At 42.4% G+C, this 9,102-nt stretch overlaps 2 long non-coding RNA genes across 2 annotated transcripts; both read left to right on the forward strand.

Moving 5' to 3' along the window:
- Window positions 1-1,155: 1,155 nt before the first annotated feature.
- On the forward strand, window positions 1,156-1,802 carry LOC136624893 (uncharacterized). The gene is made up of 3 exons (XR_010792474.1): window positions 1,156-1,214; window positions 1,429-1,494; window positions 1,767-1,802. It is a non-coding gene; the product is annotated as an uncharacterized lncRNA (long non-coding RNA).
- A 441-nt stretch (window positions 1,803-2,243) lies between these two features.
- LOC136624894 (uncharacterized) lies at window positions 2,244-4,499 on the forward strand. Its single transcript, XR_010792475.1, has 3 exons — window positions 2,244-2,264; window positions 2,989-3,040; window positions 4,408-4,499. It is a non-coding gene; the product is annotated as an uncharacterized lncRNA (long non-coding RNA).
- The last annotated feature ends 4,603 nt before the right edge of the window (window positions 4,500-9,102 follow it).

Here is a 9,102-nt window from a genome sequence, read left to right on the forward strand (position 1 = left end):
TCATGGATCAGGACCCCCACTCATTACGAAAGGGAGATCAGTTCCAGCAGTGTGTGAGGAAATTGTTGTATAAGTTATTGTCTACTATATAGTTGTAGTTTTGGCTTTTTGGTCTTAGTTACTTATTGACTTTCAAAATAATGTGCCTATATTTTATCCTATTTATTCAAAAGGGAGGAAGATGAGGAAGAGGAGGAGGAGGAGGAGGAGGAGGAGGTGGAGGAGGAGAAGGAGGAGGAGGAAGGAGAGACCATCAGCAGGTTTGTGGAAGGCTTATTGTTTCCCATTATATGATGACTATATACATTTGAGAACATTGTAGATTTGAGGTGACAAGACCGATTATTGGATTTACATTTTATGATGCTTGACTTTGGTAATAACAGATTGTATAGATGATATTTTTTTTCTGTATGTTCACACTTGACCAATTATCAATGATGATAACTGGACCCGCGTTCTCCATTATAGGCCTATGAAACATCATGTGAAGGAGGCCTGGCCAAGTGTGGAATCACTAGATAGTTGTAGTTTAGGTTTTTGTTCTTGTTTTCTTGTTGGCTTTCAGAATTCTGTACCTATGTTTTAGGCCTCCTTCCCACGAGCGTGACGGGCTCCGCAGCGTAATATTACGCTGTGAAGCCCGTCACGGCGCCCCCCAGAGCCCCTATACTTACCTGCGGGAGATAGCGTGAAATCGCTTCCCCGCCCACCGCCGCGCGTCACCGCCCGTCACCGCCCACCGCCCTCGCGTCACCAGCCGTGTCACGTGCACGGCCGGCCGTGTCACGTGACGCGGCCGGACCGCGTCATTTGGCGTCATATGACGCTCGGCGGTGGGCGGGAAAGCGTTTTTTCACGCTATCTCCCGCTGGTTACAGCGGGAGATAGCGTGAATGGACGGCTTCCATTGACTGCAATGGAAGCCGTCAGTGCGTACAGCCCGTCCTCACCCGCAGAAAATAGAGCATGCTGCGGGTGAGGACGGGAGAAATCGCGGTGCGTAATTCCGCGGTGGAATTACGCATCGTGAGCATTGTGCTATTAGGTTCAATAGAACCTAATAGCTGCGGGCAACGCAGCGGATTTTCGCCGCGAATTACGCGGCGGAAATCCGTTCGTGGGAAGGAGGCCTTACCCTGTTTATTCTAAAGGGAGGAAGATGTGGAGGACGAAGTAGAGACATTAGATCTTGTCGAAGAGACCATCTGCAGGTTGGTAGAAAGCTTATTATTTTCTATTATGTGGTGACTATATGCGTTTTATAACATTGTAGATTAGGGTTGTCCAGACGATTTCACTATTGGATCTGCATTTTATGGTCCTTCAGTTTGGTAGGAACAGATTCTATAGATGAGATTCTTTTTTGTAAGTTTCCAATTGAACAATTATCAATGATTATAACTGGACCTGTGTTCTCCATTATAGGCCTATACAACACAGTGTAAAGCAGGCTTGGGCAAGCATGGAATCCCTCCAGGAAGATTCTAGAAGGTACAGAGCTGGATTTCTACTAAAGGATATTGTTGAGTAAACCGAATCAGTGAAACCTTCTTTGAGTCAAACTTTGCTAAAAGTTTAGTCTGCAACAGAACTAATTTTTTTTTAACCTGAAACAGTTCTACTCCACACTGGTAGTGTTGTCTCATTTATGGTAGTAGCTGAAGAACATTACACAGAACAATATCCATATGTAGAATCTTATGGTCTGATAATATCATCTGTTCTCCTCTCATCCATTGTATCTGATTATGTCTTGTTTTCAGAACCCGAAAATGGTGGATTCCGAAATGTCTGCGGAGAAACATGTAAGTCATTTAGTGGCATTATCTCGGTAGCTCCTGTAACTTTTTATATAGACTTTGTCCCCAGAACAGACCTTGTAAGTCACTGTATCTAATACTGTAGATGTTCTACAAGGAAATACTTCTGCTAATGGCATCCTGAATTGGCCATAGCTAGGTGATTCCAGTTGGCCAATCAGGATGGCAAGAAGTTAGAGGGACTTTCTGGTTGCAAGACAACATGCCCCCTTAAGCACCCACTGTGATAAAAAAAAACTATTAGTAATAGTAAAGTGGGTGCTAAGAGAACATGTTGTCCGGTAACCAAACAACCCCTTTAACTTACAGATATTATACAGCACAATTTACACCAGTGCCTAAAACTATTATATAACTGGATATTTACAGTATTTCCATTGATATTCCTCTCCACAGCAGGAGCAGCGAGAGCCGCCATACCAGCAGCCGTCTTCCATCTCGGTAAATTCTAATTTCAATAATGCTTACATTGCATTTCTTTCATTGAGATTCCTTGAAGCAGGGAGGACACATTTTGTTTCTCTGCTGCATTTCCCTATGTACAAAGCACATGTTATAACATTCACATGATTACTAGGTTTTAGATTAATACTACCATAGAACTGTGCACGGAGCAATGCAAGGAAGACAGAGGTTGTGTCTCTCCTATCCCTCCTACATGCATCACAACCATCGGGGTCTATTTACTTAGATTGATGCTTCACACGCCGGTCTAAGCAAACACTGTGCTCATCTATGAGCGACAAATGTGTTAAGAGGTGCGAGCTTCCAGATGCAAACATATGCCAGCTATGAGCTTGAGTAGGTTTTGGCTATAATCTATGCCAGTTTATAGCAAATGTGATGAGATGGACGCAGCCATCCCCTTAAAGCCGAGCCTTGCCCAATTACGAAAAAGTGCCAAGGCCCAATTTAAGTGCCTCCAAAGTTTCAGTTTTGGAACATGTACCAAAATTGCCACTTTTGGATAACAAAATCTTGTCATCCAAGGCTTTATAATAGGCCCCATTGAGCTCCTTTATGTCACCAGCCTTCACTGTCATCTCTGATGAAGCTCCCCACTATTGCTCTTTTCTTCAGTATAAACCCTATTCACTAATCTCTACTGTCGCCACAACATTTGTCTGTTCTTGTTGGTCTCACACTTCTTTTTCTCTAAATTTAGGCTATTTAGATCCATCTTGTGCTGCTGCACCACCAAGACCCTGGAATAACAAGTGAGTATGAGACTCCCCAGACTGGGACATCATACCGTCCAGGACTTGTATTTGCTCCACACTAGATGGTTGGCATTGAGGGATCACAGCAACAAGTGGTCAATGTCTCTGCAGCGCTGCTACAGGCAAAAATAAGTATTACACAGTCCTGATTGACAGCAATGAATATCCTATCTAATGCTGTACATGAGCTGCTACATCCTTCAGGACGAGACGCTTCTGCTCCACCCCATAGATGAGGCATACTCCTCACACACTATTAATGCTGGGGCATCCTAATAGGATATGCAAGAATGGGTTCTCTATATGAGATAAGTTGAAAAAAACTGATAACAGACCTCTTCACTAAACCCACAGATCGTAATAGTACATTACATCACAACAGCAATCACCCAAGGAGCATGGTCAATTTGCTCCATTGAAGCCAGCTCCTACGGGTTCATATGATTGCTGATAACTCTCTAAAAGATTAGGTGAAATGGGGGAATAGATTTATTGGTAGGGGATATCCCCCTAATTTAATCAAGAAAACTATTGAGGAGGTGAGAAGGAAGGAAAGGAGTGAACTCGTTGTCCCCAAGAGAAAAAGAGACCATTTTCCAACTAGGATTCCATTTACCAGCTCATATGGCACCTCGAGCGGACATATTTTCAATATCCTCAACAAGCATTGGTCCATACTGTCTATTGTTTGTAGCCAGATCTTGGCATTTCAAAACAGGCCACTTATGTCCTATAGGAGATACAACCTGAGGGACAGATTAGTGACCCACGTGTCTTCAAATTTTTCTCAGACTGACACCCAGAGAGTTTTGGCTGCCCTTAAGAATGGAAATTGCCCTTGCTATATTTGCGCCTGCTGCAGCAACTTGGTCAGGGGGGATTCCTTTTGTCATCCGCATTCGGGTAAACGTTATAAGATTAAGGGTAGATACACTTGATGGTCCTCCTTCGTAGTCTACCCTATCCTGTGCCCCTGCGGGTTGGCGTATGTTGGGGAGACCACGATGCAGGTCCGGACAAGAATGACAAACCATAAAAGCACCATAAGAACGGGCAATAAGGACACCCAATATCAAACCATTTTCTTGAAAAAAACATAATATCAGTCAGTTTAGACTTCAAGTGATTGATCATGTTCCTGTCACACCGAGAGGTGAGGGACAGGGAATGGCTATTGATAAAAAGAGAACTAATGTGGATTCATAACCTGAATAGATTGTCCCCAGGAGGCCTCAATACTGAGTACCATTTTATGGCCTTCATCTAATCTACCATTTCTGTGGGCAGATTCTTCTAGTATTGTTATAATTGTCTTTGTGATAACGGTTTTTAAATATTAATGTTGGTTTTTGTATTTTTTTCAGATTTTCCTGGTTGATGATGCAGCGCTTTCTTTGCCGTGTCGTCCTCTCCTCCAAGTGTTTTCACTGTTTTCCCTTGAATTTATTTCTGTTTTTTGATTCATAAAGTTTATTGTTGTCTTGTTCTGTTATCCCTTGTTTTTGGTTTATTTAATCTATATATTCCCTTGTATTATTGAACATAAGTGTGGATTATGGGCTGCTGCACTTACAATCTATTGCTTCAATACTCTTAACCCCTTCCCACTCCAGGACGTATATTAACATCCTTGAGCGTCGGGGTATGTATGAAGAGAGGTCGCGGGGCGACCTCTCTTCATACGGTGTGGGTGTCAGCTGTTTATTACAGCTGACACCAGCGGACTATAGCTGCAATCAGCCGTGCAGCACCCCTGCGGTGAGATCGGGGGAGCCATGCAGGTGTCATGGCAGCCGGGGGCCTTTCAAAAGGCCCCAGGGCTGTCTTAGGAGACTGCCTATAAAGCCATCCCAGTGGGGTGGCTTGATAGACTGCCTGTCAAATTACAGTATGACGTAATGCTGTAGCATTATGTCATACTGCAGAAGCAATCAAAGCATTGCATGTTGTAGTCCCCCAGGGAGACTTTATATAAAAGTAAATGTGAGAACAGCAAAGTTTTATTAATTGTAAAAAAAAAAAGGAATAAAAGTTTAAATCAGCCCCCTTTTACCAAATCTGTAATTAACAAATCTACATACTAAAAAAAATACATATTTGGTATAGCCACGTCCGTAAAAGTCCGAAATATCAAAGTAGTGCATTATTTACCCCGCACGGTGAACGGCGTCTGAACAAAAAATAAAGAGCGCCCGAAATGCACTTTTTCAGGTACCTGTCTCCTAGAAAAAATGCAATAAAAAGTGATCAAAAAGTTGTATTTATTGCACATTGGTACTATCAGAAACTACAGGACATCCCGCAAAAAATGAGCCCTCACTCAACCACGTGGAGAGAAAAATAAAAAAGTTATTGCATGCAGAAGATGGCGGCAGAAAATAACTTTAAAAAACTAAATGTCTTTGGAAAAAAAAGAGTAGTACAGCAAAAAAAAATTATACAAGTTTGGTTCTACACGAGTGCTGCTGGTGTTCCTTCTCTACCTATTCTGAGGATGGGTCATCAATAGTATTTCCCTGGAAAACTGCTTTAAGGACGCAGCCTACTTTGAATCTAGTTTTTGGGGGGATTCTCATCTCCCCTTTTGAAAAACCATAACTTTTTTTTCTTTTTCCATTGACATAGCAGTATGAGGGCTTGGTCGGTGCATGGCCAGCTGTAAGTCTTATTTGTATGATTTCGGAGAATATATAATGTATTACATAATTTATTATTTTTTGGGAGGAGAGTGAAGAAACATCAATTCTACAGCATTCACCATGTGGTGTAAAGGAGATAAGTTTCTTTGTGTGGGTTGGTATGATTAAAATGATATACGATTGTGGTGGTGAGTTCTCCTTCAATGGAAGTGTTCAAACAAAGGCTGGGCAGACATCTGTCTGGGATGATTTAATGAATCCTACATTGAGCAGGAAGTTGGAATTGATGAACCTGGAGGTCCCTTCCAACTTTACCTTTTTTTTTTGCTTGTTTTTTTTAGGGTTTCCATTCACTTTCAATCGGAATGCTAAGATACCCAAGCAACAACAGCTTTGATATTTTCATCAGCCCCATTGAAATGAATGGAACACTGACCGTGCATGTGCAGCCAGCGCTCCATTCAGAGTGACAGTACTGTATGGGGAGAAGCGACTCCCGCAGTGATAGGAGAGCCGGGCACAGGAGTCCCATTCTCAAGATTGGCAGGTGTCTCAGTGGTGAGACCCCACCGATCAGCAAGTTATCCCTGTGGGTAGGGAATAACTTGAAATTCTGGTAAACCCCTTTAAATAATGCAGGTAAATTAGAAAACCTATTTACAAATTCTGCTTTAATAAAGTAACGCCCAAATCAGCCAACAGTAAAAATTATATGCAATTATATGGGTCAAGGTCTCATCTCCGAAAATTTAATACACATAATTTGTAATAGATTTTCAAGAATGGCATTCAGACTATTCTTGATCTTCTTCAGAGAGTCCCTTAGTCTCACTGCTCTTACAGTAAAGAATCCCCATCTATGATGATGGTAAAACCTTTCCTCTAGATGTAGAGGATGCTTCTGTTGTTACAGTCCTGTAAAAAGATCATTAGAGCGATCTCTGTACTATCCATTCATAGATTTGTACATTGGTTATTCCAAATTCCAATTCTGTCCATTCAGTCGTTTCCGACTATTGGACATTCTGTAGTCCTCTCCATGCTTCTCTATGGCAGGTTTCATTTGCCTGATGTCCATTCCCGTGTCCTTCTTGAAGACGTCCAGCCAACGTCTTTTGTTTTCCCGGTCTCCTTTTACCACTGACCGTTAGAAGTAGCATCTCTTTTTCCAGCAAATACGCCCTCATCACGTGTCCAAAGTAAGTTGGTCCCTCTTTCGTGATCTTGCCTTCCAGGAACACCTCTGGGTTGATATGCCCAAGATAGATTTGTTGGTGACGCTAGCTGTCTAGGGGATTCATAGACTTTTTCTCCAACACCACAGCATGAAAGTGTCAATTTTCTGCTGTCATCCTTAATGTCCGCGTCTCACAGCCGTATGATGCAATCGGGAAGACGATGGCTATGATTAACCTTCATTTGATGGAGACATCCTTGCACTTCCATATTGGGTCCATGCTCACCATGGCCGTACGCCCCAGTGCTAATAGACGCTTTATCTTACCTGTCGAGGTGACACTATGATGAATGAGGAACCCAAGGAATACGAAACTATTTACTACTTTGACTTCCTCGTTGTTGACCTTTTATGTTGACTTCCTTCTTATTTATTGTCATTAAATTGCTCCTAAACTGCCTTTTTTTTTCAACCCAAACTGAGTAACCCTAAATTTGATCATTGTCCTTGAACTCTAATCCACCTATTCTTCTAAAGAGTCTCCACGGTCCCAGTAAGGTGGGGGTGTACAATATATTTTTGGATTATTTTTACTTTTTTTGGCAATGATTCTGTTTCACTCTTTTCCTGCCTTTATTTGTCCAGGACAGAACACCACAACACCAGACTGAAAGCAAAACCATGAAAATGTCAATTTCTTAAAATTTATTGATTATACAGTATAGTGCGATTTACAAACCAGTAAAGAAAATAAACCAATTCCAGATCGAAATATCAGAAAAGGGGAAAAAAACAATCACGATTAGAAATAAGCTGTGTTCTAAACCAGAAGCATGCCTGCGATTACGGTGCAGAGAACGTGAACTCCATCTTGTCACAATGGATGGCGCTCTGGAGTTTGTGTTTTCATCCCAAAATGTTAAGTATCCGTAGAAAGGCTGTTTCATTGTGCAGGGTTCACAAACATGTGCTTTCTAGATCACTGATCGGAATCGAACAGACAGGGCTGTGGAATAGACATCATTCGGCAAAACTATGTCTCAAAGCTAAGTGTAACAGAATCGAGCAGAAGGGGGCACGTGCGAATGCTTCTCTTACACCGTGGAGGAAGTGCGATCAATGCTCGGTACCCATTCCCATGCATGTGGGGGTCATGCTCCATTGCAGTAAATACTTCTGCTCTTAGGATCTCGTTGAAATGCCATAAAGAAATGTTGTGGGTAAACCCCCATTAAGGTGAATCTCCACTTTCATCATGCTGCTTTAGGTCCATAGTTCTGTGCTTATTAATTAGTTCATGTATCTTTATAGCTGAGATGAGAAACCTGCAGCTAACTCCACAACTGAAAGGGGGATCTGGGTTCAACAAGTTATCCACGGGGGAAATAACTAGCTGATCGGTGGAGGTCTGACCGCCGCTGGGATCCGAGAAGGACAGGTCTGATCAGATTCCATATGAACAAAGTATATATTGCGCAGCTGCACTGTTGCTCCATTCATTTTAATGAGAGCGCCGGAAATTGCCAAGTTCAAGCGTTTGGCAATCTCCAATGCTTTCATTAAAGTGACGATAATACCAGTGCCCCTGTGTGATCTCCACTCCTATCATATGAGGACCAACCAGACCCCCATTCTCAGGATCGGTGGAGTTTCCAGCAGTAGGACCTCCATCGATCAGCTAGTTATCCTCTATCCCATGGAATATTCCTTTAAGGAAACGGCCAAGCATGGAAGCCTTACACCATTTCTGTAACACCCATTTACTTCAGTGGGAATTATGGAAACAAATTACGACTGCTGAACCCTGCTGCTTCTGTAACGGCTGGCGAGGTGGTCAGGAAACCAGCTGCAAGTTTCTCATCTCAGCTTGGAAGTGCTGATATAGGACAACCCCTTTAGAAAGTCCTAAAACAGTGAAGCCTCAGATCCATTTCCTAGTTATCATTGGATGGACCAGTTACCTGTTCGGGGATAGAGTAGTTATATAGTGTAAGGTAATGGGGTGGAGACACCAGTGAACTTTACCAACAGAACTTAGAGACAACCTACAGCTCTCTAGCTGTTGGAATACAAGTCCCAGCATGCCTATCTGATTCTAGGCAGCCAGGAAGAACGATAGATACAGTACCATAACTGCTGAATAGTTACAGGTTTCTAATACTTAATATAAATCATCTCCGATTAAAAGTAGTATAAGGGTAATAATCTGGGAATATGCCCCAGACTTACCGTACAGTCACAGC

This window comes from Eleutherodactylus coqui, chromosome 4, assembly GCF_035609145.1.
Source record: "Eleutherodactylus coqui strain aEleCoq1 chromosome 4, aEleCoq1.hap1, whole genome shotgun sequence".
NCBI classification, from domain to species: Eukaryota; Metazoa; Chordata; class Amphibia; order Anura; family Eleutherodactylidae; genus Eleutherodactylus; species Eleutherodactylus coqui.